General features: G+C 37.0%; 1 protein-coding gene across 1 annotated transcript in view; it reads left to right on the top strand.

Moving 5' to 3' along the window:
- MDFIC2 (MyoD family inhibitor domain containing 2) overlaps positions 1-27333 on the top strand; it is a 103005-nt gene that overhangs the window by 29872 nt on the left and 45800 nt on the right. The window lies entirely within an intron of this gene.

Genomic DNA, 27333 nt, shown 5'->3' with positions numbered 1-27333 from the left:
ATTCCATATAATTCATTCACCAACCACCTCTAGACATTACCCTAAGAAAATAATCAGAGGTGAGTATAAGTATTTTGCTATGCGTACTTGTCACAATATTTGTTTACAATAACAAGATAACAGAATAACACAAATAACCAATAATAGGGGAGTGGATGGAAAAATATGTATATTAATAAGATGGAATGTTAATTACTCATTAAAAATGATGATTTGGAAGAACAATATTTAACATTTTTTAAATATCTTCAAATGCATGAAGTAAAAAAATTTATTAGAAAAAAGTATTTTTCATTAAATATTTATTGAACACCTACTATATACCAAACACTATTCTAGACACTGAAATACGAGAGGAGCAAAACCAGCAAAAATCCTGTCCACATAGAGGACATATTATCTTAAATAAGTATGGTTGTACTATCAAAAAAAAGTACATATAATATTTTTAAGTTTGAAATGTTCTTCATCAAAATATTTTTAGAAATTAATTGTCAGGGAATAAACTCCTGAGTAATTTTATCTATGACATTTTGATTAAGAATACTAAACAAAGTTGATTACTTAACATGAATGGTATCAATAATAAATAATCTGATTTCAAGTAATTATTGCCTAATTAAACACTGATGGGGTAAGACATAACTTCTAGAATTTTTTAGCAGAAAAGTACCTATTTTGAAAGAAATTTATTTTATTCACCAAGCCCTCATATAGCGTGCATATATATGTATATATACACACACACATACATATCTTATGCTAGACACTGCTCTAGGTACTTCACAAATATAAACTTATTTAATCCTTGTAACAACCCTATGAGGTAAGTATTATTATTATCCCTAATTGACAGATAAGGACACTGACGTATGGGAGGTGGGGTAAGCGACTTACCCAAGGTCACAAAACTAACCAATGGCAAGGCCAGGGTTTAAACGCAGCCTGTACCATTCCAAGGCCTGTAGTTTTAATCATCATGAATACTATTTGGAAACGCAATATATAAAATAAGTAATAATTTTTTTAATATCCACTTTCTTTGTAAGTTAAAATTTCTAACATTGATATAATAAGATCAGTTAGAATGATGAGGCATTTCTGTTAACTATGGGAATTTTTGTTTGGAAGTTATGAGTGACAGCTGCAGACTTATATCACCCTGAAGAGGCAGCTTATTTTTGCAGTTTGCTTTGGAAGACAAAGTACTGAGACTCTTCCTCCTTACAGACAAATGGTAATAGATTTTATTCTCCCTTTTTATATAACTTATATTGCAGAACAGGCAAAAATCTTGAACGAAACTAACCCAGAGCTTACAGGAGGAATAGTAAAAAATAATTGGGTTTTAAAGTTAAATCACTAGCAACGTCTAATAATTTTTATAACATTCCTTAATGCATATTCAATTTGGAAGTTCCTAAGTTCTTTACTCAGTTTAACATTAATTATTTCCAGAAAATACTTTGCAAATGTATCTTATAACACCAAGCTGATGAATAATCTCATTGAAAAATTATATATCAATGCTCATTTCTGTCAGATATTCACTGTTTTCCAAGAGTTAAATTTATTTTGTTGAATATGATGACTCTAAACCTTGTTTCACTTTCATCGATCATAATTTATCTGCAATCAAAAGCACCAAAATATTATAACCCGAATTGCCTAATTGAACTCCCTGAGATTTAAATAATCAGCTCTCTCTCTCTCTCTCACTACACACGTATACACACCCCACATGCAGCTATTTCTTCATTTTAATTATAATATTTATACCAACCTCTTGCTCTGAAAAGGCCAATAAATTTTGGTATCAAAAAGCAAATTCTGGACCGCTCTGCAAATGTGACTACTAACCAACTCTGAAAAAGCTACCCTTTAAAAAACTATGATAAAAAAAAAAAAAAAAAAAAAACTATGATCAATTCATAATGCCTGCCATTGGCACAATAAATGGAGAATGGCAACGTATGTGTGCCAAGTATTTCTAAGGCTTGCCTTTCTCCCCTGACACTAGCAAAATGCTCTTATAACCAAAAACAAGACACCTCACTTCTTTTTAAAAAAAAAAAAGATCCTCCTAACACAGACTTTACACAAGGATTGACTTTTTCCCAATTAGATGATACTATTGTATTATCTGGAGTTCGCTGTTTTAGGGAGGATTTTTCTGGAGCATCTCCCGGGTGATGGCAATCATCCTAAAATACTCCTGGAGAGAAACAATTCTGTGATCTCATCCTGAAGCTTTTAAGACTTCCCTTCGGATTAAAGGTCTTAGCATCTCATCTTTAAGAAGAAAAGCGAGGTGATGAGTACTATATAAACACATATTTTCTTGAGAGTAATCTTCAGAGAAATTGTGGAGTCGAGTAAGTTTTAATGAACTCGCTGGGTTTAGCACACTTGTTATTCTACCTCTGGGACAAGCATTCACATCTGCATGAAACCTCATGCATACCTTTCATGTCTCCCTGATCACCAGGGTAAATCTTAGATTTGCCAGTTCTCTTAGGATTTTATTCATCTTCCTTTTACACATAACCTTTCTCATACAAAACTCAGGCTGGACTCCCTTTGGCAAAAGGGAGCCAAGAGTGTGACAAAGAATCTATGAAGCTAAATGAGGAGGGAGGTTATTATGTGACCTGGATGGAGGCCTTCATGGCACCAATTAGAAGGCACGTGAGCAGGAAGGGCGCTTTGGAGAGCTATTGCAGAATGTTACCTGCTGGCTGTCTCTTTTAGTTATTTATTTGAGTGATCTCCTCTGATCTCTTTTGCATTTCCTTTCCTTCCCAAAATCTTGCTGAAAGAAAATTCTAACCCGGTGACCCAGGAAACATTCATTTGTGCTTTTCAGTGAAAACTTGGAGGAAAGCATGGAAGAATTTAGAGGAAGGATAATAGGGTTTTGGTATTTCAGCATTGCTACATAGTCTATCTAAACTCACAATGTGCTGAGAAGTTTTTTTACAAAGTTGAACATAAACTCACCATACAACCCAGCAATTCCACCCCTAGATATTTACCCAAGAGAAGAAATGAAGATATATGCCCACAGAAAGGCCTGCACATGAGTGTTCACAGTAACTTTCTTCATATTAGCTCCAAACAGGAAACATTCAAGTGACCATCAGAGTAGAATAGATAAATGAATTGTGGTTTATTCATACAATGGACTACACACCTCAGCATTACAAATGAATGAACTCAGCAAAATGGATCAATCTCAGAAACATTATGGTGAGCAAAAGAAAACAGCCACAAAAGAGTACACACTGTACGGCTCCACTTACATTAAGTTCAAGAAAAGGCAGATTTAATCTATACGGACAGAAAACAGATTAGTGGTTCCCTGGGGCTGGCTGGTGGGGGGCACGGAACTACAAAGGGGAATGGGGGAGCTTTGGGGGAGGTGGAAATGTTCTGCATCTTGATCATGGCGGTGTTTTCACTTGCCAAGATCCCAACACACACATAGAAGAGGTACCCTGTATTACATGTAAATTATACTTAAACAAACTTGACCAAAATAAATGTGCTGAACAACCCTTGGCTTGTGATGGGGATTGTCATTCTTCCTTTAAAAAATGTGATCAAACCATTACAATTTTAACCAATGTCGTGCAGAGGTAGCATGGCACTCTTTTGTGCCTTTTGATAGGATTCTCACTACAACACAGCTTCGGCGAGTGTGAGTCAAGAGGCTGAGATTCAAGGGTCACCCCTGCCCCCAACTCTCTGTGAGGCCTCCTTAGATGGGTCAGTTACTTACAAAGGTCTCAGTTTTCTCAGCTGTAAAATGAAGGTAATGGACTAGGCCAGAATTTGCAAAATGATGGGCTATGGGCCACATTTGATCAAATTTGCAGGTCCAGTGCAATGTAATTTTTGCAGTGTAATTCTTGTTAAATATTTGAATTAATTACCAATATTTAAACATCAGAAACTTTTCATAGAAAGTTCAGACTTCTGGCTTCTTTGAAAAGCAAGTATCTGATGACACTTAATCTGCACCCCAAACGGCACCAGTTAGCTGGAAAGGATTAACCACAACTCCATTTAGCCATGCGTAATACTCTCCAGTTCGCCTTGCCTTCTCCCAGGCCCTTTTCATGTCCCCTGGTCATGGTGAGTTTGGAAATCCTAAGCTAGATTAATGATGAATAACTGGTGCCCTCAAGGTGTGAACAACTTCCCAGCTCTGAGAAATGACCTACGATCTAATTTTAGGAATAAAATTGCAATGTATGAAAAATTAGCCCTGCAAAGCCACTCACTCAGGTATACACAAAGAGAAAACATTCACAAGCTGTGAAATTCCAGGCAACCTTTTCCAAACACTGGAGTAGGACTAAGGTAGCAGCCTACATGTACCAGAGAAAGTTTCAATAATTAAAACAGCCCAAGACCTACAGTATGATAATCAGCCACTGATCTACTAGTGACTGAAACAAACATTTAGCCCTGAAACAGATCCTGCATTCATATGGGACTGCTCTGCGTTTTTCCTTTTTTGGTTTGTTTTCTTGTTTAATTTATCATTTGGGGTTCAGGACTATATATTCTTTTTTTTTTTTTTTAGGACTATATATTCTTTATAAAATTATTGGAAGCTGTGCTTATTTATTTTCCCTGCTTTAAATATTTTATAAAGTGCTGGAATTAATAGTTGTACCTTAGAAATTTGAAAGGAATCATCCTTAAAATCAACTAATAGTTGAGACTTCAACCACTTTTTCCAAAGCTCTTAGTCTATTCTGTTTGTCTATGTTTTCCAAATTTTAAAATAATCTAAAATTTCTAATTTATTTGTATAACTGTGTGGTTTGCATTACTGTATTTCTCAGAAATTTGTGTTCTCGGTGTCTTTCCTTCCCTGGAGGAAAAATAAACTCTCGGATTCATTTATCCTTGCATTCTTGTCCAATTCTTATTTCTCATTCAACCTGTTTCCCGTTTCTTCTCTTTCCCTTAGGATCATTTTCTTTTTAAATTGTCTTGAGTTGTATACTTACATAAGTAACTGTCACTTAAGCGTAGTAATTTTCCTTAAGTTTATATTTGACTCATGCTTTAAACTGGGATATTTAGTATCACTGCCTTTGTTTCTGAACACAATATAATTGTGTTTTGATTTCTTCTTTGTCCTAATAACAATTTGGAGAATAATATTTAAACTTCCAATTGACTAGGCATATCTTTTTAAAATTGTCATTAATTCCTAATTTTATTTCACTATAGTAAAATATGACCTGTATGTTTTCTACTTGAGGAATCTATTGGTATTTTCTTATGACCTACCATGTGATAGGGGACTACCTTTTAATTTTTTGAAATACCGAATGTGGATATTTCAAACAAATATTCCACAAATGTTTAAAAAGAATACGTAAGTTTTATTACTCCATCCTTTATTTCCTTTTTATGCAAAAATATATGTATTTTTTAACCTGTGACAGACTGATAAAAGGATATTACGATCTCCCACTATAAAAGTATTTTTCTCAATTTCTCTTTATCTTTGAGCTTTGTAATACACAGGAAGTTGAAGTCTTCTTCTGGTTCAAAAGAGAGCACCATGTTTTAATCACTTCCATCGTAAATTATTAATAGTAGGCATACATGATATGTGCTTCAGAAAAAAATAATTCTCATATATTGAGAGTTTATAAATTCACTGATACTAAATATTTGGTAATAATACCTTAATTTCTTTGGTAAATGAGAGAAAAACATTTCTGAAGCAAATTATCACATGTAAAGTGGATACTACATTGAGATATTCTCTAAAGGAGTTACTAGAATCAATAACTTTGTTTTTCAATTGGCTGCAGAGGAGCTGGGACAGACACTGAGAATTTAATCGTTTGAAAAAGAATGCTTAGAAATTAGAACCAAAGCTCAAATTCCCAAGTCTACTTTTCAGAAGTTGAACTAAAATCTATTGTTTAGATTATCAAAACAATAGATTGTTTTGATAGTCTAAAATTATTATCAAAAATCTATTGTTTTGTAGATTTTAGTGTACAGGTCATACACATATGTCCTTAACTTCATTCCTCAGTATTCTATGGTTTTTGATGCTATTGTAAGTGGTATTTTCTTCATATTCATTTTCCAATTCTCTCTCTCTCTCCACTCCTTCCTTCTCTCTCCCCCCGCTCTGCCTCTACCTCCCTACCTCCATTTTACAGCTCGTCTACGATTCCTTTTTCCTCTTAGCGATACTCTCTCCTGCCACAAACAGGTTCTCTCTAGGAGGGAAAATGGCCACTGGCATTGCTAAACCTAATTCCTTAAAGGTCATGGTCCCAAAGGAAAAGATTCTTCCCTGTTGATTCCATCAAGAAATTCCCCAGGAAGTCTATTCTTGAACTGCCCTGAGTGACCAAACGCAACAGGTTTTAAGAGATTAGGAAGAGTCTGCCAAGGAAACCCCTTTCCAATACTGAGTGGGCGGGGGCACGGGGGGAGGGGTATTCAGAAGACAAAAAGCAGAGTTAACCAATTCCTAACAATAATCATAACGTATGTTATCAAATTACCTTCAAGGAAAGTTGTGCTGGTTTACCCTACCATAAACACTGTACAAATATCCTCTTTCCTTTTTCATTCTATGCTTTAATGTTGATTTTTCACCAACATATCTGTGAATTTTATAATACTGACCAGATACTCTCCCCACCACTGGCCATGTCCTTCTCTCATTTGCTTAGTCACAAAGTCTGGCTTTTCCTTGGGCTTCACAGTGGGGACAAACTTTAATCCATTTCCCAAGGAACTGAAAGCAACTGCTAAATTCCAAGTATCCATCTACAGAAGTTCATTTAAGTTTCCAGTTGCCAACATAGGGGAAATAGCCTATCTACTCTGAATTGCAGTGTCAGTGTGATAAAACATGTTTAGAAGCTCTCAACTTGAAAGTAAGTGATTAATAGGGAAATTTCTCACAGTCAGAATAAACTAGAGGACCAATACCAATAATATCATTCCACCCTTTCCATTGCTTCCCCCTACTTCTGGAAAAGGAGGGACATATTTCACAACTTTAGGCCCTACTGAATAAGGCATAATTTACTTTACTGATGGACCAGAAAATGGCAGCACTTTTCCAATGTTATATTAATTTCATTAGTCACTAGGTTTCCAACATTTAGAAGAACTAATTGAACAATGGGGTCCTGAGACCCTCAAAGAGTGAGTATACCACCCTAAATTAGAATTGGGATTACAAGCTTTTAATAGTTACAGTTTACCATCAGCATCCTTTTTTTTTTTTTTAACATCTTTATTGGGGTATAATTGCTTTACAATGGTGTGTTCGTTTCTGCTTTATAACAAAGTGAATCAGTCATACATAAACATATGTCCCCATATGTCTTCCCTCTTGCGTCTCCCTCCCTCCCACCCTCCCTATCCCACCTCTCCAGGCTGTCACAAAGCACCGAGCCAATATCCCTGTGCCATGCGGCTGCTTCCCACTAGCTAACTACCTTACTACGTTTGTTAGTGTGTATATGTCCATGACTCTCTCTCGCCCTGTCACAGCTCACCCTTCCCCCTCCCCAAAACCTCAAGTCCGTTCTCTAGGAGGTCTGTGTCTTTATTCCTGCCTTACCCCTAGGTTCTTCATGACATTTTTTTTTTCTTAAATTCCATATATATGTGTTAGCATACGGTATTTGTCTTTTTCTTTCTGACTTACTTCACTCTGTATGACAGACTCTAGGTCTATCCACCTCATTACAAATAGCTCAATTTCGTTGCTTTTTATGGCTGAGTAATATTCCATTGTATATATGTGCCACATCTTCTTTATCCATTCATCCGATGATGGGCACTCTTTTTTTTTTTTTTAAATAAATTTATTTATTTTTTTTGGCTGCGTTGGGTCCTCGTTGCTGCAAGCAGGCTTTCTCTAGTTGCAGCGAGCGGGAGCTACTCTTTGTTGCGGTGCGTGGGCTTCTCATTGCAGTGGCTTCTCTTGTTGTGGAGCACGGGCTCTAGGTGCACGGGCTTCAGTAGTTGTGGCACGCGGGCTCGGTAGTTGTGGCTCGTGGGCTCTAGAGCGCAGCCTCAGTAGTTGTGGTGCACGGGCTTAGCTGCTCCGCGGCATGTGGGATCTTCCCGGACCAGGGCTCGAACCCGTGTCCCCTGCATTGGTAAGCAGATTCTTCACCACTGCGCCACCAAGGAAGTCCAGTATCCTATCTTAAAAAAACCTTAGAGATTAGTTTATACACTGGATCATTATAGAGAGGGTTAATAAGAAGTCCAAACCATGTCTCTCAAACGATGAGCACATTTCTATATGACTCAGAGAAACTGTAACAGAGATACATGTTATCCTTTTTCTTTTTTTTGAATTTCATTTATTTTTTTATACATCAGGTTCTTATTAGTTATCTATTTTATACATATTAGTGTATATATGTCAATCCTAATCTCCCAATTCATCCCACCACCACTCCCATCCCCCTCCTGCCACTTTCCCCGATTGGTGTCCATACATTTGCTCTCTGCATCTGCATCTCTATTTCTGCCTTGCAAACCGCTTCCTCTGTACCACTTTTCTAGATTCCACATATATGCGCTAATATACGATATTTGTTTTTCTCTTTCTGACTTCACTCTGCATGACAGTCTCTATGTCCATCCACGTCTCTACAAAGGACCCAATTTCGTTCCTTTTTATGGCTGCGTAATATTCCATTGTATACATGTACCACATCTTCTTTATCCATTCATCTGTCAATGGGCATTTAGGTTGCTTCCATGTCCTGGCTATTGTAAATAGTGCTGCAATGAACATTGGGGTGCATGTGTCTTTTTGAATTATGGTTTTCTCTGGGTATACGCCCAATAGTGGGATTGCTGGGTCATGTGGTAGCTCTATTTTTAGTTTTTTAAGGAACCTCCATACTGTTCTCCACAGTGGCTGTATCAACTTACATTCTCACCAAGAGTGCAAGAGGGTTCCCTTTTCTCCACACCCTCTTCAGCATTTGTTGTTTGTAGATTTTCTGATGATGCCCATTCTAACTGGTGTGAGGTGATACCTCATTGTAGTTTTGATTTGCGTTTCTCTAATAATTAGTGATGCTGAGCAGCTTTTCATGTGCTTCTTGGCCATCTGTATGTCCTCTTTGGAGAAATGTCTATTTAGGTCTTCTGCCCATTTTTGGATTGCGTTGTTTGTTTCTTTAATATTGAGCTGCATGAGCTGTTTATGTATTTTGGAGATTAATCTTTTGTCCATTGATTCGTTTGCAAATATTTTCTCCCATTCTGGGGCTTGTTTTTTCATCTTGTTTATAGTTTCCCTTACTGTGCAAAAGCTTTTAAGTTTCATTAGGTCCCATTTATTTATTTTTGTTTTTATTTCCATGACTCTAGGAGGTGGGTCAAAAAAGATCTTGCCGTGATTTATGTCAAAGAGCATTCTTCCTGTGTTTTGCTCTAAGAGTTTTATAGTCTCCGGTCTTACATTTAGGTCTTGAATCCATTTTGAGTTTATTTTCATGTATGGTGTTAGGGACTGTTCTAATTTCATTCCTTTACACGTAACTGTCCAGTTTTCCCAGCACCACTTATGGAAGAGACTGTCTTTTCTCCATTGTATATCCTTGCCTCCTTGACACATGTTATCTTGATTCCCAGAAAGTGGCTTTATTTTTACCAGCAGCAAACAGTTTATAATATAATTGCTTTAACACTGCCATCTGAATTACAAGGACCCGCCTCAAAAAGTTGTTCCTTACACTAGGGGAAACTAATAGATAAATTTCTTTGACCTTGTTGGTTCTTGCCCCATCACCTAGAACCCTGAATTCTCATTACTATTTGCACTAAAAATGAATTCCGGGTGGTATTATTACCTGTAAATTGGTTCAATTCTAATGGGGAGAGAAAGGGATAGATCCTGATTTTAAATCACATATTTACAATTTTTACCAATTCTCCATGTAACTAAGATTTTTTTTCCACAACATGTTCAGGATCCACAATTTACACATAACCAAGGAGTTAAAGCAATTCCCAAAGCGACAGAGGCTTCCGCCAATTGGTGTGTGTTTGTCCCAGTTCCCAGTGTTCAAAGGGTACCTAAGGCAAGTTGAGGAATAGGACTGCTTATTTACTCCTGAATCACAGAACCAACACACTTGTTCCATATCTGCTTATTATGAACCAAATGTCAAGAACAGCTTAGACTCATCTATGGCCCTTTTATTTGTGTGCCTGGTGACACCCATAAAATCACAAAGTATTTTTCATAGTTTTGTTTTATAAAAAAATGTATCAGTCATTAGTATAATCGACTCTTTATCCTGTAGTTTAGTAAAATTTTTAAATTTCTTTTACTTTTCTTGTAATGACATATCTCAAAATAACTTCCTTGATACCAAAGACGCAGCATGGTTTAAGAACCAGTTTACTATTTTGTTAATTGAACTATTTCCCTTTAATTGCTCCATTACTTTCATCTGCACTTCTTTCTTCTTCAAGCTGGTTCCCCAATCATTCCAAAAATTACTACAGTCCTCCCTCAGTATTAACAGGGGATTGGTTTCAGGGACCCGGCAGACACCAAAACCTGCCAATGCTAACGTCCCTTATATAAAATGGCATAGTATTTGCATACAACCAACCTATGTGCGTCCTCCCATATACTTTAAATCATGTCTAGATTACTTATAATACCTAACACAATGTAAATGCTATGTAAATAGTTGTAAATACAGTGTAAACTCTACATAATTCAAGTTTTGCTTTTTGAAAAGTTCTGGAATTTTTTTTTCCAAATATTTCCAACTCACGGCTGTTTGAGTCTGAAGATGCGAAACTCATAAATACAGAGGGCTGACTGTATTATAAAACTATAGGAAACAAGCTAAATGCCATATTACTGGTCAAATGCAGAGGAATATTATAAAATCATTAAAGAAAATGTTAAAGTAGAAAAAGGGTAAAATAAAGACCACTGCATATAATAAGCTCTCATTTTTAAAATAAAAATGAGGGCTTCCCTGGTGGCGCAGTGGTTGAGAATCCGCCTGCCTATACAAGGCACACAGGTTCGAGCCCTGTTCCAGGAAGATCCCACATGCCGCGGAGCAACTAAGCCCATGTGCCACAACTACTAAGCCTGCACTCTAGAGCCCGCGAGCTGAGCCACAACTACTGAAGCCCACGCACCTAGAGCCCGTGCTCCGCAACAAGAGAAGCCACCGCAACAAGAAGTCCGTGTACTGAAACGAAGAGTAGCCCCCGCTCACCGCAACTAGAGAAAAGCCCGCGCATAGCAACAAAGACCCAACACAGCCAAAAATAAATTAATTTATAAGTAAATAAATAAATAATAAAATAAAATAAAAATGGGAAGTGCTAGGGCTTCCCTGGTGGCCCAGTGGTTGAGAGTCCGCCTGCCGATGCAGGGAGCGCGGGTTCATGCCCCGGTCCGGGGTTGGGGGGGATCCCGCGTGTCGCGGAGCGGCTGGGTCTGTGGGCCATGGCCGCTGGGCCTGCGCGTCCGGAGCCTGTTCTCCGCAATGGGAGACGCCACAGCAGTGAGGGGCCCGCGTACCAAAAAAAAAAAAAAAAAAAAAGGGAACTGCTATATATGCAGAAATCATGTAAAGAAAAACACAAGAAACTACCCACAACTTAACTACTATGGGGCGGGAAGTGACTGAACATCTCCATTGGGGTAGAGTGATTGAGTGATGATAGGACTTCTAATTTTCACTTTGTAATCTCAAAAAACAGACTATCTTTTTCTATCACTGTGATAAACTTAAGTAATGAACTTCTTTGTAATTACTGATTTCATAGAAGAAAATTGCATTCCACATTTTGGTTTTTAAGTGCAACTACCTTTGCCACTTCACCATTGGGGAAAATAGACTTGTATTTATTGTTCCAAAGACTTCTACGTGAAAATTAATTTTCTCCAATGTTTAGCAGAAGGAAAGCCCCAAAAGAGTTATTTTTCTTCTATATCCTTTGTATCTAAGATGGATTATATTATTTCAGATCATACTCACATCTGTTTATAATAATGTAAAACTTGTATAAAACAAAATAATAATTGAGAATAATTGCACAGACTGAATAAAAATAAGCAATTTTTGAATGTTTGGGGTTGAGCTTTTTTAAAAAGGATTCTTTTAAGTAGTCTTAAAATATGACTTTAATTTATCCATTAAATCCAAGAGAATTCAAAAACAGGCATTACAGCTGTTAAAATCATGCAATTGACACTAATGTTTTATCATTACTATTTAGCATACAATTTTTTGTGTGTAATTGGAACTAGGTTTTGTTACGTATAATTACCAAAAAATTTTAATGTTCTGAAAAGAATATTAAAAATATAAACATGCCTACTAAATTCCTGCTATTTGAATCAAACTATACAGATTCATAATGAATCTTACCTCTGTATTTGTTAACCCTCTTCTTTAATTCTACTGAACTAGCTCCATTTTACCAATGAGCAAAACAGAAAAGCTTCTGGATTTTGTTTTGTTTTTAGATGTGATTGTGCATTTTAATATATTTAAATATTTTCATCTCATGGAACAGAATGTTTCCTTTTAGGTTTATTTGATGCGAGAATTTCAAATTTCTCTAAAATGGGTTATGGCATAGTGTTGTTGGATGTTTTATGTTACCTCACTTTTCTGCTGTTTTTTTTTTTTTCTCCTTAGCACTTATACCCATCCAAAATATTTTTCATTTTACTTATTTAATTTTTTATGGTCTGTTTCATGAACCAGAATATTAATCCCATGAAGATTTCTGTTTGTTTTGTTTACTATTGTATCTGTAGAATCTAGAATAGTTTTGGACACATAGTAGGTGTTCAAAGACAACGCAGTGCCTGCATGACAAAACTAGTTAGAGCCAAATACCCACCTCCTATAAATGGGGTACATGTTCTCCAGTTTACCAGGCACGTCCCATTCCTATCACCTGGCCCACTTTATTGATTTATGTTCTTTGCCTGTCTTTGCTTAAGTTTTGAGATTGAAACACTTGAATTATACTTCTAACCTATTACTCTCTAATCTACCTTAAGCGAACTACTTAGTTCAATAACCCATTTGCCAGCTATTACTATAATAGCTTACACCCTCAGTTAAGACTTGTCCCCTCCTCTACTACCCATTAAAAAAAAAGGTCACACGTTCATGCAAATGAAGTAGCAGCACCTGTGAAAGGCTTATGGACCACTGGTACGTGCCACCATAATCCAGTGGACAATTACAGCATATACTTTAAACCTACGTGATACACTGGGTAAGAATTACACCCAGACTGTGTGTACCTCCATTTCAAAAATTATTTTGAGCCTGTAAAAATCTTCTATTTTGTTCTATTTCACCAAGAAAGAGGTTTGGGCATTGATCACTTACACATAACTCATAAATTTATTGAAATGTTTCAAATCTGTATGGAGCTAAAGTCAAACAGCTTTAAAGGTAGCACAGAACCAAAAGACTTAAGAAAAGAGTAGATGTCTTCCTTCACCTGGTCACCTATGCAGAATGTTGTTTTGAAGACACAGGTTAAGGAACTATAATCGGACATAGTGTCTCAGTCAGACACTGCCATAATAATACTATGTAACAAACTACCCCACATATCAGGGTCAAATGTCAATGAGCATTTATTTCTTGCTTGTGTATCTATGAGTCAGCTACAGTTTGGCTAATGTAGGCTGGGTACAGTAGGGCTTAGCTCAAAGCTGTACGCTGGGTCCCGTTTTGCCCCACATGCCTCTCATCACTCGTGGACCAGCAACTTTTAGGCATGTTATTCTCAATGCAAAAGGCAGGAGCCCGCATTTGCAAGCACGCTGCTCACATCTCATTCCTTATCTTTGCCCAGTCAAGTCACAGTACTAAACTCTCGAGGTACACTCCACCACCCATCGTGAGCCAGAGCAACGTTCTGCAGGTAAAATACTTTTTTAGGGGAGTGAAAATTTTAGACCGATAAATCAATCTAAATACACCCACTATTATATGAAAGTAGAGACACGGTATATCTATAATCTGAGACCTCAGTATACATAGATAAAATAAAATTTCAGGTGGTGCCCTTATTATGGCAAAGATGAGCCACCAACTTAGAATATGAAGGCTGAAGACTGTGGTAAATGACTTTACCTTCTGGACATTAAGTTCTAAGAACTCAGATGTTAGAACTGAAACTACAAAGGGCTGGCATCTCAAAATCCAGAGACAGCAATAACCACAGAACCTGAAGAGTCAGTCCGTCTCCAAAGATGTGGGCAGAAACCACCTTTCTGCAATTTCTCTAATGGAATTACAATTAACCACAGGCTTGTTGTGGAATAAGGCTCCACTGGGTATTAGAAGTTCGGCCTAATGAATACAATTCCACAGTACACAACAGAGTTTCTAGGTCTCTCTGGAAAGGCATTTAAATGGTGATTTCACAAAATATTACTTTTAATCAAATCACATCGGGATGAGTCACTATTTTATAGTTTATCTTTCTCTAAATAGATTAAATTTTATCAAAGATCACTTCTTCAGCCAAACGTGCTATGTAGTTTTGGTGAATCCTTATTATTTGACAACCTGCCCATTAAACCTGGCTTCCCCTGAAAAGAACTGTGTGCTGAAGAGGAAATACATATGTTTATGTCTATAAATCCAAAGGGAACACAGTATTTTCTTGGTCCCAAATTGCAAGATGCTTCCAGGACAAACAAAGGATTGCCAGTGGAAACTCTGGATATTAGCATTTGAAGTGTTCTGGGGAAGCTGGAAATTTTTGTGAAATAAAAACATACAGTAATTTGAAATTACACACATTCATAGAATAAACCTAGCCAAATTGGCTGCTCTGAGACTATTTTTCCACCCAAATAGTTTAATGGTTTTTCTTTTAAGTATTAGTTGAAAATATTTACCTAGAAGCTCAGAGGAATGTCCCAGAATTGACTGAATTCGGTTGGAAAACATTCTGAGTTTTTAAAAAAATTATTCATTATGAAGAAAAACACAGAATGCTTTCTTGTCAATAATGATTAAATCTGAAACACAGGGTGTGGTATCTTCTCACTTACCTAAATAATGTCATTGACAACAATAAAGCTACAAGCGACTTATAAATTATGTACTACGAGAGCAGAATTAATAAATACAATAAGAGAGATTTAGGGCGTTAGCTACACGAAATGAGAAGAATTAAGGGGCCCAACTCAAGAAGTTGCGAGAAAATGTTGAAACTTCAAATCCCTCAAGGTATTTATTGAACAGAGAAGAATAACTACCAACAGCCTGAAAAAGAAATCCCTTGGCTCAAACCACTAAATAGAAGAGGGGACACAAAATGTGCACAACCTGACCATTCCTTCGTTTAAAAACAATAATTTAATAAACAACTCGAAGGCAGAAGTTCTCTCTTGATTTCTGATGGAAATAGCTCAACATCAGCTGGACTAGAAGATCTAATTTTATGTGCTAAAACTTAGGCCACTTGGCATACTGCTCACTTTTTTGCCAGAAAACTCCTTCACCCCCTCAAGAATGTTTTTTATTAGGCTTAGCAAATAAAGGAATTTTAGTTCTTTATCTTATGACCACTGGCATCAGCAGTTACAATTTGAAATGACTACCGTATCTTAGCAACTCTAATCTTAACAAAATAAATACAGCAAGGAGCAAACAGGCTTCATGCCACACGAGTGTCTCATCACCATCCAAAAAACGCGAAGGGGGAAATCAACAGAGGATGACTCTCACCGTGCTGGTACTCTGGACTTGGCAACTCTCCCATCGCCAAAAACACTACATTTCTTTACATTTTCACAGCAGGGGCACCTACAATACTATATTTTAGGGGAAATTTCACTAAGACCTAAAGGGGCAGTCATGAAAGAGGGAGGGGAAAAGGATGATTCATCCAAAAAGAAAGATACGAAGGGAAAATGTGAAATGTAATTATTTTCTGTTCCCTTTTCTCCTGGAACTTGGGGGTCACAACAATGGTGGCATCTCCTCAACTGTATCCAAACCAATGCTCATATGTGCACAGTATGAGCAGTTCCTTCCCTTAGACACTAAAGCCTGAGGTAGCTCCGAATTATGACTTAAAATAAGAAAGAAGGCACTCAATAAATAGAGTGAAAGAATGAATGAATCCATTTCTGGCCTCTCCAACTGGTTAGGAAATAGTAGAGACACAAACCTCTTGAAACCACTTCAAACTCCTGCAGAGATTACTTAAAGTGTCTCTGATGCAGAATTAAATGCTTGTTCAACGTGGTCCAAACACGCGCATCACTCTGAAGTGAACCCGAGGCTGTGCAATTGAAAGGAGAGAGCAGGGACTTTGTGATTGGATGGACTTGAGCAGGGAGCTCCACACCATCATTTCCTAGCTCTGTGAATTTACAATATTACATCTAACATCTCTGAGCTTCAGGTTCTTCTTCAGCGAAATGGGATAAAACTCCAGAGGGGGGAAAAAAAGATGGCTGTGAAGTTGTCACTTAGAATAATGCATGTAAAGCTACCTATCCCATTTCCTTTAAAGGTGACTGATTTTACCATCAACAAAGGAGACTCACTTTCCTTCTCTTGGTATCGTTTCCTCTGAGTCATATAGGCCACCATCAGCAAACTTATCACATATGGCAGCCTACTCAATGTAATCCTGTTTGATGCTGAGCAGGGTAATCTCCACTCCTCAGAATGTGCAGCTGTTTAGTTCTTTGGCTTGTTACATCTTGTGCATCTCCAGTTAGAAACTGACATCTTATTTAAGCCCTCATTACCTCTCACCTGAACTACTGACTGTGAGAGCTCAAACACTGCTCTTCTAACCTAACCTTGTCTCTTCCAATCTGCGGCCAGCACTCTCTTTCTAAATTTGACCATATTAAACTTTATGGGGCCTCCAAGTTCTGAGTTATGCCTATTTCTTAAGTCTCATTTCCTGGAATTACTTCTATACTCCAGTGAAACCAGTCTGCTTCTAATGCTGCTTCAGACTCAACACTTTGGCAACTGTTGTGCCCTCTACATAAAATGTCTTCTCACTTTTTTTGGCCAGTTGGTAATTCTTCAGAACCCATCTCAAGCATTATCTCCCCAGTGAAGACATTCCTGCAATTGCTTTAGAAGGTTGATAAGATTCTACACGGAACCATGTCTGTACAATATACTCTGTCTTTATAGCACTTAATTACGGTGCACTGCAATCATTCACTTCCTTGGGTATCTCTGCCACTAGATCATGAGTTAGAGTCCTGAGGTCAGAGATTATGGTTTAGCATTCCCACTGCCTGGGACAGTGCCTGCATGCAGTAGATGTTAGTAAATGTTAGCCTATGTCCTCTAGCACTCTCCTCCCTACCCTTCAAATAGTATAAAGATGGATTAAACTGGCTTGTTTGGACTTTTATTTTGAAGAAGTTAACTGAAAATTCTACTTTATTTGTTAATGTAATGTCTAACCTAATCTAAAAGACGAGTAAGCATCTCTTTATCACAGAAAATAGATGGAAACTTACATTTAAGAAAAAAAAATGTTGATGTCGATGTCGATGATGTCATTTTTGTTCTTGCTGAACTTCCAGTTTCTGTTTTCTTGATGAGCATAATTCCATTTTGCATGCTTGTGACCTTGAATCTTTCTTAAGGCTCTAACTCATTCTACTTCTTGCTTCCCTCACCCTACACTTCTTTCACTTTATACTTCCTTGGCAAGAGCCCATGGCGTGTATATAATAGGAACAAAACCAATGATAATGATGATGGGGATAAAAAGATTTACCTTTTGCTATTAAAGAGTCACAAAATTCTGAGTTTTAAAAGAGACATAATGTCATATATCAAAATTCTGATACAATGGAGTTGCTGCTTGAGTCTGTGGTTCAGAACTTGGTACAGTGCCTAAGATAAAAATTCTATATACTTGAAGTCCCCTAAGAGGAACTTCCCTGGAGGTCCAGTGGTTAAGCCTTCGCTTTCCAATGCAGGGGGTGTGGGTTCCATCCCTGGTCGAGGAGCTAAGATGCCTTGTGGCCAAAAAAACAAAACACATAAAACAGAAGTGATATTGTAACAAATTCAATAAAGACTTTAAAAATGGTCCACATCAAAAAAAAAAAGTCCTCTAAGAAAATTCTTCATTCATTCATACAACAGATAATATACTTTACGTAATAAAGAATACGTATGAAGTGCCCAAGAGTATAGTTGAATATCTGAACTTAACTGTTTCTATAATACAACTTTCCTGGTGGCCTTAAAAAATTACTTCACTAAGTCTCCCATCACCATGAAAGTCACCCTCAACCTTCCAGATCTAATCTAGTTCCATCCTTGTAAGAAATATTGCCTATACCCTACTGCTAAGATGGTATGACATTTCACCCTATGCAGGCTAAAGGATATCTCAAAATGGAAATTCAACTATAGAGGAAATATTATCATTATGTCTGAAAAAGGAGGGAAATGACAAAAAATTAGAAGGAGAGAGAAAATCAATTCAATGGTGAGGGAATAAATTCGTTCAAGCAGTGTGGATTAAACTCCTACGATTTGCTTGACTCCATGTTTGGTACCCAGGAAAACACATTTTAAAAAAAATTATCTATCCTTTATGGCAGTTAGGGAGACAGACAGACACCAATTATTATGATAGGACCTAAGCCTTACATTGTTCAAGAATATTCTGTCCAGGACCTATAATTATAAATTTTTGAGCGGAGAGTCATGTCTCAACATAACATTGTGCATTACTATTCTGTGAGGAGGAAAGAGATTTACCGTCTTTAAGATGGTAAGGCTGTTGTAAGGATAAGAAAAAGTTAAAGTTCTACCGGTTTTTCTCTAAAGCCTTCTTTCCCCAATTATAATCTGCTTTCTAAACAGTACACGAAGCCTTGCTTTTATGGTGAAGATAGCCAGATTAAATGCAGGATGCCTAGTTAAATTTAAATTTCAGCTAAATGATGCATAAGGTTTTAGTATTAAGTATGTCCCACATATTGCGTGGGACCTCCTTCTCCTAAAATTTTTGCATCATCTACCAGAAATGCAAATTTCACTGGCCATCCTGTATTTTTATTTGGTATTTTTTAATTTAACATGGTAACCCTATTTATAGGGGTGCCCATCCAATCTTCAGACTCCCCACTTGGAGTGCACTGTATGTGGTCTTAACGAACGCAGTGGATCACACAGTGACTGAGATACAAAGCAGTCTCCTCGGCCTTGTGTTTACCACAACATTGTTTCTCAAGCCTGCAGGCTTGGACAGCTGAGTTCCCAGCTCACTTTCCTAAACTATTTCTGGTTTATCACACAAGTAACAAAATGTGACCTTTATCCTTCTCTTCTCCTGAAGAAAACAGAAATTTTCTAAAGGGGTAAAAATAGCCGAAATTAAAAAAGACTATGAACTATTCCAGAATCTTGAGGCTGTCAATACTTTATGCTTTTAAATAGTTGCCATGGTTCACCCCAGAAGCATCTGCATATTTCTGTGGTTTTCTTCATGGTGTGTAGTGAACTTTGATATCTTTGGGGAATAAAAGAACTCTCTATCTGTCTATCTACACATATATATTTAACAATGCGAGTTATTGTTATATAAATGTAGGCTGTTGTCAATTTCAGTTCCCTGCCATATCAAAAGAACAAAGCAGGCAGGAAGAGCAAGAGGATGATCTAATATGCCTACGCTAATAACAAAGCCAGTGTCCTAAACTGGCAGTGGCAGCCCTCTTCTGCAGAGATTGTTTTTTACACCATCAGTAGACATTTTACAAAATTGGATGGTGACAGGAAGAGTACATTTTAAATTGTCAACCTTCATGATGTCCTTTTGAAGAATAGCAATTACATAACTCAGGGAGCTTTATTTTGCATTTGAAAAAATATGTATCTAAAGGAGTTTGCAGGGTTATGCAAGACTCCACATTCTGAATTCTTTGTAGAAATTAAGGTCCCTTATTTTTTCCTGTAATCTCATGTCAGTTTTTATCCACTTCCTAGTTAAGGTGGGAATCAATATTAAGCAAGTAGTACAGAATTAAAGCTGTTTTTAATTTAAATTAACAAGTTCATTTAAAGAGGCCATCAACCATATGCCATTCCTTAACCATATTTAAAATCCAGTTTGTAAGTTTCCAAGGATCACACACCTTTTTTTCATCTCTATGGCATTAAAAAGTTTGCTTATAATATTCTAATATTTTGTTAAAGTTGTTTCCTCTTAGGCAATGAGAGAGGGAAATATTATGCAAAAGTAATTTTATATCACCCAAAAGTCATTTGGTCTTTTTCTTCTAATTCTCATCTTTTTTTGAAATAATTTTAGAAAAAAAAAAAAACTCTTTAAAAAATGCAGACAATGCCAAGAGAAACGCATTGCAAGTACCCTAAATAGTTAATGTATTTTCTAAATGAATGATTTAAAATAGCTATTAAAGGAGAGGAAATGAGCTTAGGTTTCTAGTAATGACTTCTCCTCTTCAAAATGAAATCTGTAAATCCCTGATTGCAATTCCAAATCCCCAAAGGACCAGCAGTTCTGGGACCAGGGCTCACTGGCTTTATGTCTAATAGCACCAGATAAGTAGCATGATTTTTATATATGTAATTTGGGAGAATATTCAGAATTTATAGTCCCGGAGACAATTTATGAATGAATTTCCTTTTTAAAGTACATTATTCTAAAAATCAACTTTTCCACCCAAATTGTAAGCAGAGCACACAGGAATGTGAGAGGCATGGATATATACGTAGAGAGACATATGTATATATATTTATATATGCACGCACACACATGCACGAAATGTAAGTACCATTTTATTCATAAGAGCATAATGATTCAGCCTGTGATTGTTAATAAAAATGCATTTCTAACCATCAAATTTGAGTCTATTATTCTAAGTTAATTGCATTTGCCCTAAAGAGACTTACAGCTGGCTGTCAGCCTGTTTGTGTCAGTTTCATTTTATTCATCAGTCAATCTTGTCTCCTCTTCTTTTTCACATCCCATATATTGATCAAATAGATTTGTTAGCATCCCTCCACAGCTTTCACAGCATTTAAAAAAATAAAAAAATAACCTCGATATTATCATCAGATACATCTGATGACTTCATTCGTTCGCATGTTATCTTCAGTGCTATTTCAGTAGCAAATAGATGCCCTTTGGACAAGCCCATAAGATTGCCATTAAATATAACAGATGTAACTCACTCAAAGCGGCATTGAGAAAAAGTTAAACGGGAGAAAAAAGTGAACAACGGCAGTGGTCGGCGGCATCTCCGCTTTTCAGTTGGAATAGAGGATACTCATTGCGGTAAACATTAGTTCTTTACTGGAGTGTATTATGGAGTAAAAAGCATCTTGTTAAAATTCATCCTCAGAAGAGAATGTACTATTAGGTGGTGAAGTGGATTAAAGAAATAAATGGGCACCATGTTCCCACTGGAGCCAAAGAAAACCAGTGGGGGAAACAGAAGAGCAGGGAGGTTAGGGTAGAAAAGTAGTTAAGGTGAAAATCTGCAAAGAATTAGAATCTTCCTTGTGTGAGTCAAGTTGCTTAGAGAGGAGATAAAAGGCATCACAGGGTGAGGAGATAATTAGCAGATCAGAAGCAAAGCAGTTTAAAAGGTGACCCTTACCTCCTCTGTTACTCAGTCTAAGAAACTATAGACAATTATTACAGTATTTTCTCCAGGGATGTGTGATACAGTTTCTCCACATATCCTCCAAGACACAAAGCTCTCTCAGCATTGTCACTGCGTTGCCTGAGTTCAGTGCTTTTTATGGAAATTCCTTTACATCACGCCAGCCTTGTCTTTCAACCTTGCTTCAGATCAGTGATTCTCAAATGGGGTGATTTCACGCCCCCCAGGGGACATCAGAAATACCTGCAGGCATTGGGGGAAGGTGTTACTATCACCTGGTGAGTAGAGGCCAGCTATGCTGCTACACAATCCACTGTGCACAAGACACCCTCCACGACAGAGAGCTACCCACCCCAAATGACAATAGTGCCGAAGTTAAGAAACCCGGCTTTAGATGGCTGACTGAAATACACGTAAAGCTAAAAAACAAAAACTACATCACAGTACAGCAGCAGTGCAGTGAGCAGGATTTTAGCAACTCTGAGAGGCAGAGAGCAGTCCAGCGACTACACACAGGATTTCACACTCGCCTATTAAATAATACAATTCATTTACCTAGACCCCAGGAACAGTGGAGCAAAATACAACCCCAATTTTGAGGAGAACAAAGAAAAATGAAAATCATGGCTTGAGAGAAGACATTTCAAAGACCTCCAAGACAAACCAACTGAAAAATCTCCAATCAAAAGACTCCGCAAGAAAATTGTATCACAGCCCCTAATCCTCAACAGACCTTAACAAGATGTTCATGAGCCAAAGGCTCATGTCTGCAGAAGACAAAAGACATAGGAAACAATACAGTCTAGAGAAGGATTATTGTTAAGAGGCAGGAGAAAGATAAAACGGATTCCTCCACCTTACAATTAGAACGCCTAAAAAGAATAACCAGAAATATGCTCAAAACCATGTTACAGTAACTGTTACATCTTTCTGCTCTTGGGAAATTAATATTTAGGTTAGACCTGGGGCAATATTTTTAAAACCTTTTTTTGATGAGTGCTTTTACCCCACCTGACTAGACACCCCTGCCTGGCACAGATGGCCAAGACATTTGCTTTTTTAAATACTCCATATTTCCACAGCCACCCACCAGACAAAAATTAGATTACCAATGCTTGTGTAAACTTTCCAAGCTCTGACACAATAAGATTCCAGGAAATGTACATGCACAGCTAAAAGCAGCATTATACATAATGCACTGTAATTCCAACAGACAAGTTGCTATCTTCGATAGATATACACACTTTCCATGCCAAACACATGAACGTCAATACATTTTTCTCAAGTTAAAATGGAAACCATTTAACAGATATAATGGGCACAATGAATTTCATTTTGCATTACTAATGCAGCAGAGGAGAAGGGAAGCTTTGGCAAGGATTGCAGTAAGACCAAGAAAAACAGGAAACAACTTAGAAGCTATCATGGCTGTGCAAGCTATTGCCCTAAAGCATGGTCATGAACCCAATGGCCACTGAGACTTCATATTCTCAAAACTCTAATTCCACATAAACAAATTTTTGACTCATGGGAAAAAAGTAAAAAATGGACAAAAGAGTGGTTGCATTTTTCGCAAAAAGGTCAAGAGAACGTCACCATCATTTTTTCCCACAGTTCCTGAAGAGATGTTATCATGACCAACTTGATTTTAGGGGAGATAAATTGGAGGCAAATGAATTAGATGATGTGTCATGTGAAAGGGAATTAGGAAGATAACCCAGGAGCCCAAATCCCCAGCCTCTGCTTTTACCACCGGAAATACGTATCCCCCAAGACTCCTTCTCATCACTGTTAAAAAATAAATAAATAAAATAAAAAAATCAAAAACAGCAATTACTTCACTGGCCCTTACCTTTATCTTAAAGTCTTTCTGGCACCTAAAATAGTTTACCTCAATCATTGCACACCAAAGAATTTTTTGGTGCTTTCTACTAGATTTAGATAGTAAACTCTGAAGCCCTAGATAAACGTTATTATGCAATTTAGAATAAAGGTTTTGAGCACAGGCTTATTGCAATCAGGCACACCTCACTTCCAAGCTGATCTCGCCTACTTAGTGAGATGGGCAAACTGAGTGACTCTGAGCAAATTCCGTTATCAGAGTTTCACTTTCTCCATCCATAAAATGGGTGTATAATAGTCCTTATATTAATGGTTTTGGGGAAGAATTAAATGGGGCCATGTGTGTAAAACATTAGGTAAATTAATAGTAGTAAAGTCTAGCAGCAGCAGGAACCCTTCCTGGGTTCAAATCTCTGCTTCCACAGCTTCCTGGCTCTGTGAACTTGGATAAAATCTCAGTTTCCTCACCTCTAAAATGAGGATAGTAATAATAATAACTTACAGGATTGTTACGAGAATGAAAGTGACATAATAATAATAATGGCTTGACAATTCCTAACCTAAATTAAAGCACATTACATTTTAACCATAATCATTCTTTCCATCATATTTACAAAGGAGATTTAACATCTTTAGTATTAGGCTCCAAAATAAATGATGAAAGTATCTCAAAATGTAAATGCATATATAGAGATAAACTTGGAAAGAAACCAACTGGAGGAACAACATAAGACTTTCTTCATTATGTTTATCATGAGTTCCAGCAAGGATCTGTCTTTCTTTGATCTTATTTTTGCCCTTAGAAAAATAAAAACACATCTCAACACAGTGAACTTTTCAAAGTGGAAATATGACAATATTCAGAAAGCTCAGACCTAGCAATTCTTCAAAAATGCTCCCACTTCCAGCAACTGATGACTTTTTTGGCTAATGTGCCATATATGGTACCTCATCTAATTACAGAAGTCAGTATCACCACAGTCAGTCCCATGGCTAAAAATGATGTGACAGCAAATTGGTTATAAGATGTAAAAAATGGTGAACACAAAAATGAAGAATATCTTTGACTGTGAAAGGTCAAGATGAGTTAGTAAGCTATTAACTTGGCTCATTTTTCAAATGATGAGTCAATTTTTATGAGAAACATTCAGTGTTTTCAAACTGCTTATCAAGTTCCTAATTCTGTCATCTTAAAGGCCTATATTACTCAAAATTTTAGAACACCACTTAACATCTTAGTTGTCACAGTGATGTGACCTGGAATATGAAAATAACTCAAACTTTTAGCTTGTTTTTGTCTTCCCATGCAGAATAAACTTTTCAAAATGAGGGGCTTCTAAGGTGTACCATGTTTAGCCAGATAAAAAATAAACCAGATTGGTATGATAGTCAGCAGTAGAAAGAGAAACAAATTAAGTACTTATAATTAAAGATTGAGGAATGAAAGAATTCACACTTTCTTAGAGCTATTATTTCAGACAGTCTGGTGTCAGAATTAAAAGCCAACCAGTGCATCTGTTTACATTGCCAAGGATTTTCACAGTAAGAAGGGCTAGGAAACACATATTTTTTAATTAGGGTCCAAATCCCAAAGAACACCTAAAAAATAGGATGCCAAAAATAAATGTTCTTGTGATTTGTATTGTCCAATGTCTAAACAAAGACAAAAAATTATGTTTCTTACTTCTCCTTTATAAACACAAGTGAAAGGAAAAAAAAAAGAGAGAGAGAGAGAGAGAAAAGAAAAGAAAAGTAGTTCTGTTGCTTTGGCCACAGACTCCTTTTTTTGTTATCCTGCTTGTTTCTGGCTCAGCTACTGCTTTTCTTTCCCAGGATGAAATAATATAGGAAAAGCCGATTAAGGAAAACTTCACTCACACAGAAGGTTCACCAAGATGGCTCAGTTACCAAGCCTTAAAAGCTGAATTACAATGGCCACCTAAAATGACCATTCTATACTTTAAAGTATATCTCCATTTGAAAAATTTCAGTTAACTCTTTGCTTATCTTGAGCTTTGAATTAAAGGAAAGTCCTCTTTAAAATCCACAGTGATGGATCGAACGTTGTAGTACTCAAATCTACCATTAGCTTATTTTTACTTCTCACCAGCAAAATTAGAGGTATTTTCTGCAATTTCAAAGATCACTCCTTTGGTCAGTTGAAAAAAATATATAAAAAGTAGTATTCTGTACACAAATAGACTTCCTTCCCTCATTTATTTATTCAACAGATATTTATTGATCCTCTATTATTTGCCATACGCTGGGCTCATTGCTGGGAAATACTGAACTAAACAAGACATCACTGCATATAGCATATAATCATAACGCAAGGTGTTACCATCTCTCCTATTGGAAGTATAGGGTTCTGGGAAGCGCTTACCAGTACAAGTGGACTAGGATAGACTTGAGAGATGATCAGCCCTCATATCTTTTATTTGACAGAGGAGGAAACTAAGATCTAAAAAGATTGAGTTGCATAATCCCAGAGCTCTTTACTGGAAAAAAATCACAGGACTAGAATTCATGTCTCCAAATTCAAATCTCAAACTCCCTATACAGCAATATACTCCTCCCCAGAACATAATTTTCCCGAAAACAATAATGCCAAGCCATGAATGTCAAAGCAGTTGACTTGTTGGAAATATGCTTTGAGATCAAAGGGTCAACATTCTTCCTAATTGTACGGCATTCCCGATGGTGGAGAGGGAGGGCTCAGAGGTCAGACCCAACTGGATCCTAACCTTAAATCGACCATGCCTAACTAACTAGTGACCTTGGAGAAGAATGAAACTCTGAAAATCATCTGGATTTTAAAAAAATCTTCCAAGTCAGGATCACACTATCTACATGAAAGGGGTAAATTTCATGAAAGAAATTGAGTAGAAACTCAATACACATAAATTTTTGTCCCCTCTTCTCACACATATAAATTGAACAGACCTGATTGAAAGATCAGGTTAGCAGAAACCACACCTCAGTTTATTTCTTACCAGTTATTTTAGCATAAGATCCAGCCTCCAATTTTAATCCATTTTCGTAGGTCATTTTTGGCATACCTCCACATAATTTAACATTTCTACTCTGTGAACGTTTTGGGAGTTAGAAAGCAGAGATTAAACAATTGAATTTAGAGAATTTCATCAGCATACATCCTCTAAAGAGAGATGGGAAGGAAACAACAGTCAGAAGAAATATTCAAAATGAATAAAGCCTCCTATATAATGTCGTGGGCCTCTTTCCATTATAGAACACAGAAAGCCAACTAGCATAGGTAAAGGGAATTTGTAGACTCACGTATCTAGGATGTCCAGGAGTAGATGAGCTTCAGATGTAAGTGAATCCAGGGACCCAAATGATGAATTCGGTACCTTGCCTTTACTTTTTCTTGGCTGTTTGGCTCCCTGTTTTGGCTTTATTCTCAGGCTTTTTACACAAGGCAGGAAAGATGGCTTCTGTCAGTCACAAGCCTACATTATCTTTCTACCCCACAAAGGAGGAGAGAACCCTCACTTCCAGCAGGCTAATCTCAAGTCTCAGGGAGCAACCTGATTGGTACTGCCTGGTTCTTAGAGCCATCCCACCACAAACCTCTATGGCTGGGAAACAGAGGACATGGGTTACTATGTCTCTGTACATGGAACACTGATGGACAAGACCATTCCACTCAAGCTACATGGAATAGGTCCTCCGTTGGAAAGTGGGTTTCTCTTTCCTGAAAAAGGGAGTAAAGGGAGCCTGGAAAGGCAAAAAAATGGATATCCACTCAAATAATTATTTTTAATTTCCCT

The sequence above is a fragment of the Tursiops truncatus genome, chromosome 10 (assembly GCF_011762595.2).
Source record: "Tursiops truncatus isolate mTurTru1 chromosome 10, mTurTru1.mat.Y, whole genome shotgun sequence".
NCBI lineage: Eukaryota > Metazoa > Chordata > Mammalia > Artiodactyla > Delphinidae > Tursiops > Tursiops truncatus.
This window is presented reverse-complemented; position numbering and strand designations above follow the sequence as displayed.